We start from the raw sequence: 20,155 nt of genomic DNA on the forward strand, positions 1-20,155 counted from the left end.
GCTAACATAAATTCACCACTGTCTAAGCTTCCATCTAACCTTTTGAGGTAGCTTCATTATATTGATAAATGAATTTATCTAGGTCACTAGATAAACTCTAGTATGTAAAAATCAATTGTGTCCTATTTATGTGTGCCAAATAACATTAGGAAATATTACATAAAAGATATTTGCTTTAGTATTAAAAGTAATCCAAACTATTTAGAGAAAAAGTGCTTGCAGATAACTTCCATAAAGAAAACTGTAAAGTTGCACTGACACTACTAAAGGATTTATTAAAATGGAAGGAAATTATGCTCAGAAATGGAAAAAGGCAACATCATTAAATAACTTCTCCTCAGATGTATCTATAAATTCTATGGAACGTTAATATTACATGGAAAGGAAACTGACCGAAAATAATCAAGACAATTTTTTAAAAAGAAGAAGCAACTTGGACGTTCATACTATTAGAATGGACAAGACTGATGTTAGATGCCACTGAGTTAGTTCCGCGCCATCGTGACCCTGTGCACAACAGAACAGAACAAAGCACAGCCCCTTGCCGTCCTCACCATTGTCCCTGTGCCTGAGTCCATGGTTGCCGCCACGGGGTCAATCCATCTTGTTGAGGACTTTCTTTTTCTCTGCTCCCCGCCCCCCCCCCCATCCCCCTCTCACCCACTGTACCAAGCACGACAGTCTTCTCTAGGCACTGGTCTCACTAAGCAGCACTCTGGCGGTACTTCCTTCAAGACAGATTGGTTTGTCATTCTAGCAGTCCATGGTATTCTCAATATTCTTTCAAAACGCTATAATTCAAATGCATTGATTCTGCCACGGTCTTCTTTATTCAATGTCCAACTTTCACATCCATATGCGGCCATTGAAAAGACCATGGCTTGGGCCAGGCGCATCTTGGTACTGAAAGGAACATCCTTGCTTTTCAGTACTCTAAAGAGGTCTGATGCGACAGATTTACCTAATGCAACTCATCTTTTGATCTCTTGACTGCTGCTTCTGTGAGCATTGGTTGTGGATCCAAGACATCCAAAATTCTTATAAAACTATATTAAGTGATTAGTGAACACTAGATGTATTGGTTGGGCTTCTTAATTTGAGTGGGCCAGGATTCTTAGTGCTTTGACAGTTAAGGTCAAGTAATCAGCCATGATGTGATCTAACACAATGTAATCAACTCTATAATGGAATCTACTGTGAACAGCCAATCAGTTTGTTTGTTTTTTTAAAAAAGAGTAGGGTATACTGGATTAAACCTTCAAAGAATATTTTCTGACCATTGATTAGGAATGGAAATAGCTTTGCTATCTGTGATAGTTAACATTTATTGTGTCAACCTGGTCAATGAACACACGTGGGATTAATTGAAGGGTGGAGCGATAAATGGCTCAGCGAGCCTTGCCTCTCTTGTCTCTTGTTCTTGGTTCATTAGACCAGTGTGCAGCTGCCTTGCTTTTTCTGTGCCTCCATTTGCAAACTACACTTTCTGTGGGACACCTAACCCGTGGACTGTATCACTATAAGTTGAGGTTCCTTCAATACCTGCTTCGCCACACCATTGAAATTTACATTTCTTGAGCTGGGGACTGTCAGACCCTGTCATCAGGCTCACTGTTGGTGACCTGCCTTGCTGTTTGCTGCCTGTGCCCGCATAGACTAACCCAGCGGCCCTCAAGACTGGAAGGACTGCCAGTGTCTCACAACTGTCTCATGGGAATGAGTTGCACTGAGCCATTTATTCTGCTTTATAATTTAATTAACTATTTATTTCTTATGTTCTATATCCATCTGTATAAATATATATTAAATTATTAGCATTCTGGTTTTGTTTCCTTAGAGAACCCTCTCTAACACACTATCAAAAAGAACGCACTGGAAAGTGGATTAATGCAGATGTAGTTAGGGTGAATTTGATCGTCATAGTTGCTGAAATCCTAAATATCAATTAACAGGGAAATAAAACTTCAATTGCCTCCTATAGAATGAGAATTGCCTTGCTTAAAGAATTCTGAGAACCTTAAAATAAAACTCCAATTGTAATTAACTTTTTGGTCTTGTGTTTTTAGCTCAGTTCATTTTAGCTAAGTCATCATCTCTGAAAACAATGTCATCGGGGGGAAAAAGTATTGAGAACACGTAGTTCAACCTTCATGACATCTTGATGAATTAAGACTTTCATTTTGGAAAATTGTCTTGACCAAAAACTGAGTGGAAGTTTTCATAATTGTAATAGTTTCAAAGTAATAAAGACCAGGCCCATTATATTTTAGGTATCACTGTACACTCCAGTTTGACATAAAATATCTATAATATTTAGTGATGACCAAGTCAAGGACACTGCTAATGTTAGCATAGTTCATCTCCTGCATTCGTTTTTGAAAGGAATGCTAAATATAAGGTGGACATTAGTGAAAACAAAGGCAATGTACTTTTTCCAAATCCAGGTTGATAGATTCCACCTGAAACCTATCTAAGAATTATGAATTCCATCTTAGAAATATTTTATCTGTGTAATAAATGAAAATTCACAAAGTGGATAACAATTTAGAATAAATGATCATCATTGCTATTGTGTGTCATAAGTCAGCTGTGACTCAAAGGGACTCTACAGGATACAGTAAAACTGGCCTGTAGGGTTTCCTAGGATGCAGTCTTTAAAGGAACAGGTCTCCAGGTTTTTTGCCAGTGGATAAAATGGTGGGTTTGAACTGCTGACCCTTTGGTGAGCAGTCAAGTGCTTGACCGATATACAATCAGCTCCTTACGTGATCTTTAATTAGCATAACACATTAAAAAAATTAAATAAAGATTAAATTTATCAATATATTATACAGTTCAAATATATATAGCAATTTGGAGAGGGGTGGTTAGATGATGTCACATTGTTCCCAACTCACAGCAAGCCTACGTACAACTGAGTGACTCCCCGCCCAGTCCTACCCTATCTTCTCAACTGTTATTATGTTCGAGTCCATTGTTGTGCCATTAATACATGTCATTGAAGGTCTATATAGTTTATTTAGTGACATACATATTTTAATGTTTTAGAATAAGTAGGGCAGTAAAGGATACTGTCATTATAAAGGCCATTTAAGGAACTGAAAATAATATTTGACAAAAACTTTCAATCAGCTAACAGACTAGGCAGACACACAACCCAGACTCTACAACAGCGATACAAGAGACCAAATGAAACAGATATAGGTGATAATCCTGGGACCCTGAGCTTCAGAAGAAAGTGAATAGTGTAGTTAAAGAACTTCCAAATAGAGAAGACGTCAAGTCATTTTCATGACAGAAAATACTGTTTTAAACTTGGGAAGAATTGAATAAATTACCCAATAAGCTTAAAGAAAATTAACAAACTTATTAAAATATGAAAGGGAAATTGTAAAGATCCAGTAGACACAATCTATAGCGACAATAACTAAAAAATGACATGAAAACCTACAAAGGTAACTCAGCATAGAAAACTATGTGAAATCATAACAAAAATATCAGCATTACAAAATATGAAAAAATAACAGCAACAAATTCTTATCTGTAGATATTTTTGCTTAATGTAAATAGATTAAATATACTATTCAAAAGATAGAAAGTAGCCGAATGGGACAAACAGGACCCTCAATACGCTGTCTAAAAGAGACACACCTCAGAAACAGACAAAAATAGCCCCCAAATCAATGATGGGACAAAACCCATTCAGTGGCAATCTAAAAAGTGAGAGTGGCGATATGGGGTGGGTGGAGGGAGGGTGAGGGAGAAAGCGGGAACAGATGACAAGGTCTACATGTAACCTCCACCCTGGAGGACGAACAACGGAGAACTGGGTGAGGAAGACGTCAGATGGTATAAGAGATGATAAAATAATAATTATCTATAAATTATCAAGGGTTCTGGGGGAGTGGGAAGCAGGGAGGGAGGGAAAAAATGAGGAGCTGATACCAAGGGCTCACGTAGAAAGCAGGCGTTTTGAGAACGATAATGGCAACATACATACGAATGTGCTGGACGCAAATGGTGTATGTACAGATTATAAAAAGAGTTGTATGAGCCCCTAATAAAATAATTTTTTAAATAACAAGAACAAGAGTGGTGCTATTAAACTCTGAAAAAATAAGATAAAAACGATCATATGAGAGTGCAAAGGACATTATATAACAAGTCAGTTGAACAAGAAGACATAGCCAAGAATAAATACCTATGCACCCAATGAAAGAGCCTCAAAAGATAAATCAAAGTCTAACAGAATAAAAAGAAGCAGAAAATTGCCAGAGACAGTGCCAGAAGATGAGGTCCTCGGGTCAGAAGGTATTCAAAATATCACTGAGAAAGAACCGCCTTCTCAAAGTAGAAGTGACCATAATGCTATGGATGGATTGCAGGCTATGGGAGTAAAGCATGCAGGACCTTCATTTGCTGATAGGGAACAACTCAAAATGAGAAGACACAGCTGCAAATACCTATTAATAGTTGGAACTTGGGATGTACAAAGTATGAATCTGAGAAAATTGGTAAGTGTATAAAGTGAAAGGAACACATAAAATTCAACATTCTAAATGAACTGGTATTGGTCATTTTGAATCAGAAAATAATTTGGTTTACTATGTTGAAAATGAAACAATCAAAAGGAATGGCATTGCTTTCACCAACAAAAAGGACATTTCAAGATCTGTCTTGCAGTCCAGTGCTGTCTGTGACAGGATTATATCTATCCACTTTCTAGGAAATCTAATGAACAATTATTCAAATATATGCACTAATTACCAACGCTAGTGATGAAGAAGATGAAAAAGTCTACCATCTTCTTCAGTCAAAAATCAATCCAACATGCAATCAAGATGCACTGGTAATTATTGGTGATTGGAATGCAAAAGTTGGTGCCAAAGAGTAATACTTGGAAAACATGGTCTTGGTGACAGAAACAAAACTGGAAATCACATGACAGATTTTACAAGATGAGACAAGTTAGTCAGGGTGCCGTACAGTACCGATAAAGCATACACCTTCCCTCTAGTTCTATAATGCTCCCTTCCCACCCACCCCCCACCACTATCATGATCCCAATTCTACCTTACAAGTCCAGCTAGACCAGAGCATGTACACTGGTACAGATAAGAGCTGAAAACACAGGGAATCTAGGACAGATAACCCCCTCAGGACCAATAATGAGAGTAGCGATACCAGGAGGGAAAGGAGAAATTGGGGAGAGAAAGTGGGAACTGATCACAATGCTCTACATATAACCCCCTCCCAGGGGGATGGACAATAGAAAAGTGGATGAAGGGAGACATTGGACAGTGTAAGACATGAAAAAATAATAATAATTTATAAATTATCAAGGGTTCGTGAGGTCGGGAGGGTGGGGGGGAAATGAGGAGATGATACCAAGGTCTCAAGTAGAAAGAAAATGTTTTGAAAATGATGATGGCAACAAATGTACAAATGTGCTACACCTAGTGGATGGATGTATAGATTGTGATAAGAGTTCTATGAGCCCCCAATAAAATGATTTTTTAATCATAGGGAAAAAAAGGAATTTTGAAGGTCAAGAATTTCATGGCAATTACCTTTTTCGAGCAACACAAAGAACTATATACACTTTTACTTCTCCAGATGGAATACACAGAATTCAAAGTAGCTACATCTGTGGGAATAGACGATGGAGAAGCTCAATAACAGCAGCTAAAACCAGGCCAGGAGCTGATCTGGAACAGACCATCAATTGCTTATTTGCAACTTCAAGGGTATGTTGAAGAAAATAAATATGATCATAAATCTGTTCCACCTGAATTTTGTGACCATCTCAAGAACTGATTAGATTAATTGAACACCAATTACAGAAGACTTGAGCTGTGGGATGACAACAAGAACATCTGATGAAGAAAGCAGCAGTCATTACAAGGAAAGAAAGAAAAGATCCAAGTGGATGTCAAAAGAGACTTTGGAATTTGTCTTAATCATAAAGTAACTAAGGCACATGGGAGAAATGATGATGTCAAAGAGCTGAACAGAAAACTTCAAAGGACACCTCTAAAAGTCAAAGTTAAATATTATAATGAAATGTGAAAAGACCTAGAGTTAGAAAACCATAAAGGAAGAGCACCCTAGTCATATCTAAAACTGAAAGAACTAAAGCAAAAAATCAAGACTTGAGGTGCAATATTGAAAGGTTCTTTGGACAAAATGTTGAATGATGCAGGAACCATCAAAAGAAGATGGAAAGAAAACACAGAGTCGCTGTACCAAAAAGTACTAGTTGACATTCAACATTTCAAGAGGTAGCCTATGAGCAAGAGCCAATGGCACTAAATGAGGAAGTTCCAGCTGCACCGGAAGTATTAACCAAAAACAAGGCTCCACGAATTTATGGAATACCAATAGAAATGTTTCAACAAGCTGTAAGCAATCACTCATCTACAGCAGAAAATTTGTAAGACATCTACTTGGCCAACTGTCTGGATGAGCTAGATATTTATAATCATTTAAAAAATCATTTTATTGGGGGCTCATACAGCTCTTAGCACAATACATACATACATCCAATATGTCAAGCACATTTGTACACTTGTTGCCATCATCATTTTCAAAACATTTTCTTTCTCCTTGAGACCTTGGTATCCGCTCCTCATTGTTTCCTTTCCCTCCCTCCCTCCCTCCCAAATCCTTGATAATTTATAAATTATTTTTTTTTCATGTCTTGACACTGATTGATGTCTCTCTTCACCCACTTATGCAGATCATTGTGATTGGTTCCTCCTTTCTCCTCCCACCTTCCCCTTCCCTTTCTGATATCACTACTCTCATTATTGGTCCTGAGGGGTTAATCTGTCCTGGATTCTCCATGTTTCCAGCTCGTATCTGTACCCATGTATATGCTCTAGTCTAGCCAGACTTGTAAGGTAGAATTGGGATCATGGTAGTGGGGTGGGGAGGAAGCATTAAAGTATAGGAGCGTTGTATGTTTCATTGGTGCTATACAAACCCTGACTGATTCATTTTTTCCTTGTGACCTTTCTGTAAGGGAATGTCCACTTGTCTACAAATGGATTTGGGGTCTCCACTCTGCACCCACGTCATTCACATTGATATGATTTTTTGTTCTGAGTTTTTGATGCCTGATACCTGATCCCATCAACACATGATCACATAGGTTGGTGTGCTTCTTCCATGTGAGTTTTGTTGCTTCTGAGCTAGATGGCCACTTGTTTACCTTCAAGTCTTTAAAACCCTAGATGCTATATCTTTTAATAGCTGGGCACCATCAGCTTTCTTCACTACATTTGCTTATGCACCCACTTTGTCTTCAGCGATTGTGTGGGGAAGGTGAGCATTATGGAATGCCAGTTTAATTGAAGAAAGTATTCTTGCATTGAGGGAGTACTTGAGTGGAGACCCAATGTCTATCTGCTACCTTAATACTAAATCTATCTATCTATCTATCTATCTATCTATCTATCTATGCACATAAATCTATTTCCCCATTCTCATATATAAATATATTTACATATGTAAATGCATTTATTTAGATCTCGATAAATGTCCTTTGCCTCCTAGCTCTTTCCTCTATTCCCTTTGACTTTCCTCTATCATGCTCAGCCTTCATTTGGGTTTCAGTAATTCCTCTTGGTTACTTTACCCTTGATCACCCCCTACCAGGTCTCCTACACCCTCCTCACCACCAATTTGGATCATTTGTTTTTCCCTTGTCCCTAGGTTTGTTAACACCACTTCCTTTCCCCCCACATCCCCCTTTTGCATGACCCCCCCCCCCCGCCGGAACTGTCAGTCCAGTTGTTTGCTCCTACAGATAGTTCATCCAGCCTATCTTATTTAGACAGACCTGCAGAGATAATAACATGCACAAAAACATGACAGAGCAAAACCAAGCAACAAAAGGAAACAAAACAACAATAACAAAACCAATGACAAAACACAACACAACAACAACAAAAAAGAAAATCTTGTAGTGAGTTCAAGGACTGTTTGTTGGTTTTTAGGAGTGTTTTCTGGTCAAGTCTGATGGGGTCTCAAGCCTTGGCCCCAAAGTCTATTTTTTATATTCCTTGGGGACTTCATTGCTCTATTCCCCTTGCTATTCTGTTGCACGCCCTTAGTTGTTTGCCTCAGTGTAGTGGGATCATATCGGCCACATTTCCCACACTGTGTCTCCAGTGTTGTCCCCTGTAGGGCTATGGGTCAGTGAGGGATCTCGTGTCTCATAGTGGGGCTGGCCATATGGCCTTCGACTATAATTTTTATGAGTGTAAAAATCTTCCTCTTTCTTTTACAGGGTGCCAGGTGGTATAAGCCACTATGCCATCAATACTCAATACCTAGTAAGCAATAAAATAACATAAAGAAAAATTACTAGAAGACACACAAACAAAAGAAACTCAGCACAGGAAACTGTGAGTAATAAACAACCACACACACACACACACACACACATACACACACACAATAGCCGTAAATTCATACTGTCAATAACAGCACTGAATACAAATGGATAAATGTACCAAATAAGAGGCAGAGAGTAATAGAATGGACAATAAAACAAGACTCATTAATATGCTGCTTAAAAGAAACACACGTAGATACATAGACAAAATAGAGCAAAAAAAGGAAAGTTGGAATAAAATTCCAGTATGTCAAACTAATGGAATTTTTTAAGTTGCAATACTAATCTCAGGTAAAATAGACTTCAAATCAAAATTCATGATGAGAAAGGCACTATATAAAAATTAAATGGGCATACTCTGGTTTCTCTTCAAATCGTATAAATCTTTCGCCTTTTACTAAAGATTTCCGTGGAGGGAAACAAATACGAGTCTTGAAACCAATTTTTTGAGGTCTTGTGTAAACAAGACTTATAAAAAAAAAAAGAAAAAAAAAGAAAAAAAATTAAATGGGCAATTGAACAAGGATACAAATCATTATAATTATCTATGCACCCAATGAGAGACTCTCAAAATATACTAATTTCACTCTTATAGAATTGAAGAGAGAAATTGACAATATTACAATAATACTTGGGAACTCACAGGGAAGAAGCACACCAGCCAGTGTGATCACAAGGTGCCAAAGGGATCAGTTATCAGACATCAAAGAACAAAATATCATATCATTGTGAGCTTATCTTCCCAAAATGATCACTGAAGACAATTGGGTGCATCAGCAAATGTGGTGAAGAAAGCTGATGGTGCCCAGCTATCAAAAGATATAGCATCTGGGGTCTTAAATGATTGAAGGTAATCAAGCGGCGATCTAGCTCAGAAGCAACAAAGCCCACATGGAAGAAGCACACCAGCCTGTGTGATCATGAGGTGTCAAAGGGATGAGGTATCAGGCATCAGAGAACCAAAAGATCAAATCATTGTGAATGGGGGAGTGGTGTGTAGACTGGGGACCCAAGACCCATCTGTAGGTAAGGGACATCCCCTTAAAGAAGGGTCAGGGGGAGAAGATAATCCTGTCAAGGTGCAGTGTAGCAATGATGACGCATACAACATTCCTCTAGTTCCTAAATGCTTCTTTCCCCTCTCCCCCCACTATCATGATCCCAATTCTACCTAACAAATCTGGCTAGACCAGAGGATGTACACTGGTACAGATGGGAACTGGAAACACAGGCAATCCAGGACAGACGATCCCTTCAGGACCAGAGGTGAAAGTGGTGATACCAGTAGGGTAGAGGGGAGAGGGTGAGGTTAGAAAGGGGGAAGCGATCATAAGGATCTACATATAACCTCCTCCCTGGGGGATGGCAACAGAAAAATGGCTGAAGGTAAATGGCGGACAGTGTAAGGTATGACAAAATAATAATAATTTGTACATTATAAAGGGTTCATGAGGGAGAGGGGAGCTGGGAGGGAGTGGGAAAAATGAGGAGCTGATGCCAGGGTCTCAAGTGGAAAGCAAATGTATTGAGAATGATGATGGCAACAAATGTACAAATGTGCTTGACACAATGGATGTATGTATGGATTGTGATAAGAGTTGTACAAGCCCCTAATAAAATGGTTTTAAAAAATAGTTGGGGCTTCAGTATACCAACCTGGAGGAAAGGCAAAACAACTGGAAAGAAGCTCAATTAGACACAGAACATCAGATTTGTTTTCTATTGAAGTTTTTCTTGTTTCATTTTGTGTTGTTGTTTGTGTATTTTTCTGTATATGATAGTCAGAATGGATAAATCGAGAGACAGAACCTAGATTAATAGTGTTTTAGGGTTAAGGCAGAGGAGGTTGGGGGAAACAGGGAGCTAATGATTAGGAGTTCATAAAAGAAATTAGTCATACTGTTTCTCCTTTATTGATAACTATTCTTTTTTCTCTAGCTGCTCTTAGGATTCTTTTCTTGTCTTTATTATTGGAAAATTTTTACTATTTTATGTCATTTGATTTTCTTTGGGGGTATATCCTTTTTGGAGATTTTTCAGCTTCTTAAATTGTTACTGCTTCTTCATTTATGACTTTTCAGAAATTAAATACATGGAACTTGAAAGGCACCCTACTTTAAAAAATAACTGCTGGGTAACTGAAAATATTTTGAAATTAAAATTTATATTTAAAAATTAATATAAAATGTTACTTAAATTACGTTATTAAATTTGCTTTTAACTTTTGGAATTAAATTTTAAATTTCTTAAAGCAAATGAGAATGAAAGCATACCAAATCCTTTGGGATACAGGAAAATAATCCACAGACGTGTGCAATAAAATGCACACATCAGAAAAGAAGGACCAAAATTTACACCTTATGCCTGCATCTTTAACAATTACAACAAGAGTAATAAAATACATTTTCAGCCAACAGAAGAAAAGAAATAATAAAGATTATAACAGTGTGGTAGTTAAATAATCTGGTGCCAAGTTGAGACTATTAAAAGTAAAAGGGTGGAGTTTAGTCTGCCAATCAGGTTGCAGCTTGATGACTTCATTTGGAGGTGCAATGGAGATAAGTAGCTCACTGGGGACCAGATACACTCATTCCCTGCGTGATATTCCTGTTGACAAGCCACAAGGAGCTCTGCCGAAAGATTCAGAGCCCTGGAGCTAGAGGAGCCACGTGGAGACCCACGCCAGTGCTGAAATACTTCCACCACCATTATATCCACAAGACTTTCCATCCACTGGCCTGTGATCTTCCTGTATTCAGCATCTTTTCATGGCTGCATGAGTCTAAAGAGGAATTTATGGACTACTATCGACATACAGGGTAATATCAGTCTTATGGACTTGATCTGGACTGGGCTGAGATGTTCTCTTAATGCACAATTTATCTTTGAAATAAAGTTCTCTCTTTCACACACATGCGTGTTATGGTACTAACACAGTGCGCAGTTTTTCTTCTTAGGCTAGCCAGAGGTCAGATATAGCCATGTAGTTTACTGGGTTGTTTTCTGGACAACCAAATGGGAAGTTAAAGTTTTGATTATTTTGTTTGGTTGCTGTTTTTGATCATTCCTTTGTGAAATGGCAAAAATGAATATGATTAGCATATATTCTGACCTCACCTCGGGGACAAAATCGCCCCCTTGAATTTCTCAGAGTTGCTTAGTGAAAATGGCGGACAGAAAGTCAAAATGGCTGACAGGAAAGCCTGACCCTGGCGCACTCAGTCAGAGACCTAAGGCCATATTTTGTATCACGGAACAGTATGAATAAGGATTAAGATAAGATTAATAAGGATTGAACTTGACTGTTTTAAGAATTGAGTTTAGGATCAGATTCTACTTTGTTTATACTGATTTCTTCTGCTTATTATTATTGATATAATGATTGGTAGACATGATTATTGGGAAGTATGAAAATAGAGTTTGTAAACCTTGCCTTCAGCCATTAAAATTGGAATCTTTAAATGAGTTTAGTACATGCCAGGTGGCTTTGAAAAACTAAGCCCCACCCAGCGTCTTGAGTGCTCAGGACATTCAAGGGTGAAGAGACTTGCCTAGGGGGCTGTTGACAGATTAAATTTTTTAAAAAAAAGGAACTCTTAGGATTTTTGAATTTTGAACTAGAGGTTTGTTTTGAGGCTGAAAAAACTGGAACCATGAAAAAAAACTCTCCCCTCTAGGACTGAACATTAAAGAGAGCCTGTGGGCAGGCTGAAATGCTTGCTAGGTGACCACCTGGATCCACTTGTTGAGTGGCAGTGAGAGAAATGCAGTAACAGAGAGATGGGTTGAGACTGGTCACTGACACACATGGACCTGGTTTACAGGGAATCGAGGCTAAGAGGAAAGCGGGTTGACAGGTCTGAAGTTCATGACCTAGCACAGGGGACTAGGGTTGTTGAGAATTTGTGATGGGGCCATGGTCTAAAGGCAAGGCAGCCAGCGGGCACCCTGGTGAGGCTAAGTGAGGCAGCCCACATTGAGTTGAACAGAAGCTCACCAGATGAAGAGATTTTTGAGCCTGTGAACTGGTGCATATTGCTGCTGAATTTATGGATGGCCTGTTCTGCTTTGACTTTGCTTCTGAAGGCAGACTCACAAAGTTCCAACTGAAATATAGATTCTTCACATGAAAGAATATGGTTGTCTTCGTAGAGCACTGGGTTGATGTAAGAGTTTAGTGTAGAAACTGAATACCCAAATAGGGTGGGGAGAAAGGAATGAAGTGGCTGACTTACAAACTTTCATAGACGGAGGAATATATTCATAAGATTATAGGGTTAAGGCATAGGTGTTACCTATGCCTAACTACAATTGTTAAGTATACAATATTGTTCTGTTGTTCACTTATAGAATATGTTTAAATGAGGCTTTGGCACATTTTAAAATAAAAATAAATTGTAAGCATTTTATTTTTAACCTGTTGGGTACAGATATGAGTTTCTTATTGTTTATAAATGACTAAAGATTTGTGTGAAAGCGTCAAGTTGACAAAGGGTGGTCTGTGGTGTCAACTTGAGACTACTAAGAGTGAAGGGGTGGAGTTTAGCCTGTCAAATGGCAATTTGTATTAGGCAAATCTGCTGCACAAGATCACTTTGAAAACTAAGATGCACCTGACCCAAGCCTTGGTTTTTTAATATTGCCTCATATGCATGTGAAAGCTGGACAATGAATAAAGTAGACCACAGAAGATTTGATGCCTTTGAATTACGGTGCTGGTGAAGAATATTGAAAGTACTGAGGGCTGTCAGAAGTACAAGTCTGTCTTGGAAGAAGTACAGCCTGTTCATGCCTGTGATGATCCACTAACCATCTGTGAGTCTTGGTACTCTTCCTTCAAATTGGCACTGTACGCCACTGTAGTGAATTGGAATTGCAATGAGGATTCTTGTTGTTGTATTGAAGTTCACAGCCTTTGGACAGAGACCCTATCTTTCAGTGGTAAGAGAACAAAATGAACAGAAGAGAACAAAAATCCTCTGTGTAGTACTGAGTGGCATTAAGGTCTGAAGGAGATTTTTATATTTAGAAAACCTTATTATTTCGGTCTGGAATCCTTGGGTGGTACAAATGATTACGGGCTAGAATACTACCTTAACTTCGATCCTATTCAGAGGTGTCTCAGACCACCTTACTGATCTACTTCTGAAGGGTTCAGCCTTGAAAACCCTGTGGGGAATTTGACTCTGCGCAGGTGGGGCTACCATGAGTTGGAATTGACTTGAAGACATCTAACAAATGATGTTTTTGATGTTGAATCCAACAATATGTTGGCCTGAAACATGATGGTGCACATTCGATTTTGTTACTCTGAGTTATCTGCTTGTAAATTTTACATACATGTAAAAAGTTCACCCTACGATGTCAGTCCTGATCAGAGCTGCCACTGGAGCATAGACAACTCTTGGGTGCTGTTATTGATAATGCACTAAGGATAGCATTCTGAGGAGAATCAAGAACAGTCAATGACCGCCAATTAAGTTCTGAGCACTGGAAATTACCACACTCTAGCAGAGGCCTTCTCTTACATGGGTAGGTTTTTAGGCAGGTCTACTTTTCTCGTGTCTCTTTCTTAAGCAGTTGATAGGTTTGAGTGAGGTCGTGTGGCTCCATGAGCACAGGGCCAGCGTTGGGGTGGAGAGATCGAGGAAATAAATTGATTTAGGACTAGAAGGTAAGACGATGTTTTATTTTGTGACTTGTAATACAATATAAAATACCGTGCTGGTGTAAATGGTATTTACATAATGTTGGAGGGATCCTCTTAGAAGTTAATTTTATAATTTATTTGCTTACTTTTGAAAGATTTTAAATCTAGGAACAATTTCCACGAAGGGTTATTCCTGGGTAGCACTTCCTCCAACTTCGTTCTCGGTTCATGACATGGACAGCTTAAAAAGAACTTGTCCACCACACAAGATTATATACACTGATAATTATTTTACTTGAGGGATTTTATTATGTAAGGATTACAATGAATTATGGTCATTAAGTAATTAATGGTCTTTCAGAGATTTACTGGCTCTCTTTTTAGAGCTATTGTCTTGGGGCAAAGCATTATTCTGCAAATTATCCTGAGTTACCAGGTAGCAGGATTCTCTAGGGATTATCTAGGAAAATTAGGGAGCTTTATTGGCTGTTAAAAGGATACTTAAGGAGGTTAATTTGAGAGGAAAGAGCCATATCCCCTTCCTTTCTGTTTTTGATCCCTTCAAATTCTCAATTTAAAGAAAATAAAAGAAAAAGAATTATTTTCATAGCAAAAAGAAAATAAGCATGTAAGAAATTGAGCTAGCATATTCTTTTAAAAAAACTTCAAATGCCAAATGTTAAGCAATTGTGTGTCCTAGTTTGTGTGCGCTCACTGATGGTTTTGTTTGATTGTGCATAGGGTCGCTATGGGTCAGAATGAATGAGATGGCACCTAACTACAGTAACACCTGCTCTCACGACTTGGGAAATAACGGTGCTTCAAAGCAGTGGGGGTACCTGATATTTGACAGTTGCTCACCTGTCAGTGGCCTGGGTCTCTCGGGTTAGACTGTCTCTAAACTTAGCTTGGTGTCTGAAACAATAAATTATTATTAAATAGATCAGTATTCACTGGTCTATTCAGAATAACCCACCACCACACACAAATATTTAAAGAATCAGAAAATAATAGGGTTAGGGGCAGCGTGCTTACTTCTCTGGGAAAATCTTATGTGCTTTGGGTAAGCAGGTAGTTATTGAATATATTTAGAATTGTGTAGCCAAAAACAAAATCCCATTCTGTTGTTTGTTACTTTGAATTCAAACCCATTCATTTTATTTTAATTATTTTCATATACAGCTAATATTTATATATGCCTTCCCGACTTGAATAAATTATTTTTAGTAGTCTTTGGTTTATCCAGAATTCATCAGTGTATTGTTGGATTATTCCCCACACTATTTTTCTATGTCATAAAAGTTATGCAATTTCTCATTGTTGTTTATATTCTATTAATTGACAATATTTATGATAAAGCACAGGGCTTTATAAAGATTGACCAATGAATGTAAATTTATGTGTTTTAAGTTTATAAAAAACTGTTCTTTATAGGCCTCAACAGCATTGGATGGGATTGTTCACATAATTTCTTAAAGCAGCTTCAGAGTTGACCTGGCTGCTATACTTGATACCCTCAGGAAAGGAACAGGAAGGACACAGGTCCTAGAGAAAAATGTGGTAGAGAAATTAGATGATGCCCGGCTATCAGATAAAAATAGTGTCTGCAGTCTGAAAAGCTTGTCTCTGAACAAGCAGTCATCTAAGTGAGATGTCAACTATGTCCACATGGAAGAATCACACCATCATTAGCAACCGACGGATTCTGAAACAATGTGAAATTGAATGGAGGAATTACTATCTGATCCTGAAGTCTGAGGATCTGATTTGCAGAAGGCTATGGATGACAGTGGGACCCCAAGATTTATTGGTGGAGGTATACAGGACATAAACCTCTGGTGAACTCCCTTCATCCACAATTCAGGAATAGAAGGAAAGGGCTCACTAAACAGAGTGCATCGGTGAGTCGAGTATAGATAGAAGGTCAAAAATCTGACTTGAAAAATGAAAACTTGTCAGATGATTCCCCCCAGGATGCATGCTGGACCTGATCTAGTTTCCAAAATCTTATGGATTTGGGGTTGTATTGTTCTGTTTAGATTTTGATTGTACAAATTAAGGGGTATCTTGGGAGTATGTCATTGGTGATCACTCTCTTGATGTTGTGGTACATTTTTTGGGGGGGAGGGAGGGGTATATGAAAACCAGGACTGATCAAGCTATAGAGTCAGCAAGTCGAATGAGGGCTTTGGGGGAGAGGGGCACAGAGGTGGGGGTTGGGTGAAGGGGTGATGATGCCAAGGGGTCCATATAGACAAAGGGTGTTTGGAAACAGACTGTGGTAGCAAATTCTAAGTGATTGTACATGATAGTGGTTAACTGCACATGGTTGAACTATGGAATTACTTGATCTATGTATTGATCTCAAAAGTAGATCTGGCTGCTTATCTCTCTGGGAAGCCAACCCCACCACATCCTCCAGCAAAAAATCAGTATTAATAAGTATTAAACCAAACATCACTATTGCGGTATAATGCTTCTGAACTAGCCTTGTGGTGGATCTGGGAAATTTAATACAATCTTGAGATTCAGGACCTTCTCCATCCCTTAGTTTATTAAATCATGTGGACCTTGAAGAGAGATAGGGATGGGGAAGAGCCTAGGTGTAATAAGAGGGATGAATAGACACCTCATTTTGTTTTTATTTCAAAGTCATTTGGCTAATATTTTCCACACCATGTTGTTTAAATTATACGCGCGTGCGCACACACACACACACACACAGAGGTATGTGATAGCTAAATGGGTTCTTGGAAAGATCCCCCTTCTAATTTCTTCAGCCTCACCTACCAGCTTGAAGACCATGATGGACAACTCTTCAGGATAGCCTGGGGTCTAGTTGTATGGTATGGGAGTATGGAGGTGATATGGGGGCATTTCGGTATACAGGTAAAATGGAAATAGGGAGGTGATAAGGGGTGGGTAACCGATTTGGGAGTGGTGGTGATATGGGGTAAATACGTGATATGGGGGTAGGGAGGTGATGCGCAGTAGGGAGCTGATGTGGGGTTAAGGAAGTGATATGGAGGTGATATGGGGTAAGGAGCTGATGTAGGGGTAGGGAAGTGTTATGGATATAGGGAGGTGCTATGGGGTAGGGAGGTGATATGGGGGTAGGAGGTGATATGAGATAGGGAGGTGATATGGCAGTAGGGAGGTGATATGGAGGTAGGGAGGTGATATGGGGTAGGGATGTGATATGGCGGTAGGGAGGTGATATGGCGGTAGGGAGGTGATATGGAGGTAGGGAGGTGATATGGGGGCAGGGAGGTGAAATGAGGTAGGGAGGTGATATGGGGTAAGAGGTGATATGGTATAGGGAGGTGATATGGGGTAGGGAGGTGATATGGAGGTAGGGAGGTGATATGGGGGCAGGGAGGTGAAATGAGGTAGGGAGGTGATATGGGGTAAGAGGTGATATGGTATAGGGAGGTGATATGGGGTAGGGAGGTGATATGGAGGTAGGGAGGTGATATGGGGTAGGGAGGTGATATGGCGGTAGGGAGGTGATATGACGGTAGGGAGGTGATATGGGGTAGGGAGGTGATATGGGGTAGGGGGTTGATATGGGGTAGGTAGGTGATATGGGGTAGGGAGGTGATATGGGGGTAGGCGGTGATATGAGATAGGGAGGTGATATGAGATAGGGAGGTGATATGGCAGTAGGGAGGTGATATGGAGGTAGGGAGGTGATATGGCGGTAGGGATGTAATATGGGGGTAGGAGGTGATATGAGATAGGGAGGTGATATGGCAGTAGGGAGGTGATATGGAGGTAGGGACGTGATATGGGGTAGGGAGGTGATATGAAGCAGGGAGGTGATATGGGGTAAGAGGTGATATGGGGTAGGGAGGTGATATGGAGGTAGGGAGGTGATATGGGGTAGGGAGGTGATATGGGGTAGGGAGGTGATATGGGGTAGGGAGGTGATATGGCAGTAGGGAGGTGATATGGAGGTAGGGAGGTGATATGGGGGTAGGGAGGTGATATGGAGGTAGGGAGGTGACATGGGGGTAGGAAGTGATATGAGATAAGGAGGTGATATGGCAGTAGGGAGGTGATATGGAGGTAGGGAGGTGATATGGGGGTAGGAGGTGATATGAAGTAGGGAGGTGGTATGGGGTAAGAGGTGATATGGGGTAGGGAGGTGATATGGGGTAGGGAGGTGATATGGCAGTAGGGAGGTGATATGGAGGTAGGGAGGTGATATGGGGGTAGGGAGGTGATATGGAGGTAGGGAGGTGATATGGGGGTAGGGAGGTGATACGGCGGTAGGGAGGTGATATGGCAGTAGGGAGGTGATATGGAGGTAGGGAGGTGATATGGGGTAGGGAGGTGATATGGAGGTAGGGAGGTGATATGGTGTAGGGAGGTGATATGAGATAGGGAGGTGATATGGCAGTAGGGAGGTGATATGGATGTAGGGAGGTGATATGGGGGTAGGGAGGTGATATGAGGTAGGGAGGTGATATGGCAGTAGGGAGGTGATATGGAGGTAGGGAGGTGATATGGGGGTAGGGAGGTGATATGAGGTAGGGAGGTGATATGGGGTAAGAGGTGATATGGGGTAGGGAGGTGATATGGAGGTAGGGAGGTGATATGGAGGTAGGGAGGTGATATGGGGGTAGGGAGGTGATATGGGGGTAGGAGTGATATGAGATAGGGAGGTGATATGGCAGCAGGAAGGTGATATGGAGGTAGGGAGGTGATATGGGGTAGGGAGGTGATATGGCGGTAGGGAGGTGATATGGGGGTAGGAGGTGATATGAGATAGGGAGGTGATATGGCAGTAGGGAGGTGATATGGAGGTAGGGAGGTGATATGGGGTAGGGAGGTGATATGGTGGTAGGGAGGTGATATGGCAGTAGGGAGGTGATATGGCAGTAGGGAGGTGATATGGAGGTAGGGAGGTGATATGGGGGTAGGGAGGTGATATGGGGGTAGGCGGTGATATGAGATAGGGAGGTGATATGGCAGTAGGAAGGTGATATGGAGGTAGGGAGGTGATATGGCGGTAGGGAGGTGATATGGCAGTAGGGAGGTGATATGGGGGTAGGAGGTGATATGAGATAAGGAGGTGATATGGGTGTAGGAGGTGATATGAGATAGGGAGGTGATATGGCAGTAGGGAGGTTATATGGAGGTAGGGAGGTGATATGGCAGTAGGGAGGTGATATGGAGGTAGGGAGGTGATATGGAGGTAGGGAGGTGATATGGCGGTAGGGAGGTGATATGGCAGTAGGGAGGTGATATGGAGGTAGGGAGGTGATATGGGGGTAGTAGGTGATATGAGGTAGGGAGGTGATATGGGGTAAGAGGTGATATGGGGTAGGGAGGTGATATGAAGGTAGGGAGGTGATATGGGGGTAGGAGGTGATATGAGATAGGGAGGTGATATGGCGGTAGGGAGGTGATATGGCGGTAGGGAGGTGATATGGCAGTAGGGAGGTGATATGGGGGTAGGAGGTGATATGAGATAAGGAGGTGATATGGGTGTAGGAGGTGATATGAGATAGGGAGGTGATATGGCAGTAGGGAGGTGATATGGAGGTAGGGAGGTGATATGGAGGTAGGGAGGTGATATGGCGGTAGGGAGGTGATATGGCAGTAGGGAGGTGATATGGAGGTAGGGAGGTGATATGGGGGTAGGAGGTGATATGAGGTAGGGAGGTGATATGGGGTAAGAGGTGATATGGGGTAGGGAGGTGATATGAAGGTAGGGAGGTGATATGGGGGTAGGAGGTGATATGAGATAGGGAGGTGATATGGCGGTAGGGAGGTGATATGGCGGTAGGGAGGTGATATGGCAGTAGGGAGGTGATATGGGGGTAGGAGGTGATATGAGATAAGGAGGTGATATGGGTGTAGGAGGTGATATGAGATAGGGAGGTGATATGGCAGTAGGGAGGTGATATGGAGGTAGGGAGGTGATATGGCAGTAGGGAGGTGATATGGAGGTAGGGAGGTGATATGGAGGTAGGGAGGTGATATGGCGGTAGGGAGGTGATATGGCAGTAGGGAGGTGATATGGAGGTAGGGAGGTGATATGGGGGTAGGAGGTGATATGAGGTAGGGAGGTGATATGGGGTAAGAGGTGATATGGG

General features: G+C 40.7%; 1 non-coding gene across 1 annotated transcript; it reads left to right on the top strand.

The window, feature by feature from the left end:
* The first annotated feature begins 8,754 nt into the window (after positions 1 to 8,754).
* LOC142457468 (U5 spliceosomal RNA) lies at positions 8,755 to 8,871 on the top strand. The gene has a single exon (XR_012786197.1). It is a non-coding gene; the product is annotated as a U5 spliceosomal RNA (small nuclear RNA).
* Positions 8,872 to 20,155: the final 11,284 nt, after the last annotated feature.

Source organism: Tenrec ecaudatus, chromosome 9 (assembly GCF_050624435.1).
Source record: "Tenrec ecaudatus isolate mTenEca1 chromosome 9, mTenEca1.hap1, whole genome shotgun sequence".
Lineage (NCBI taxonomy): Eukaryota > Metazoa > Chordata > Mammalia > Afrosoricida > Tenrecidae > Tenrec > Tenrec ecaudatus.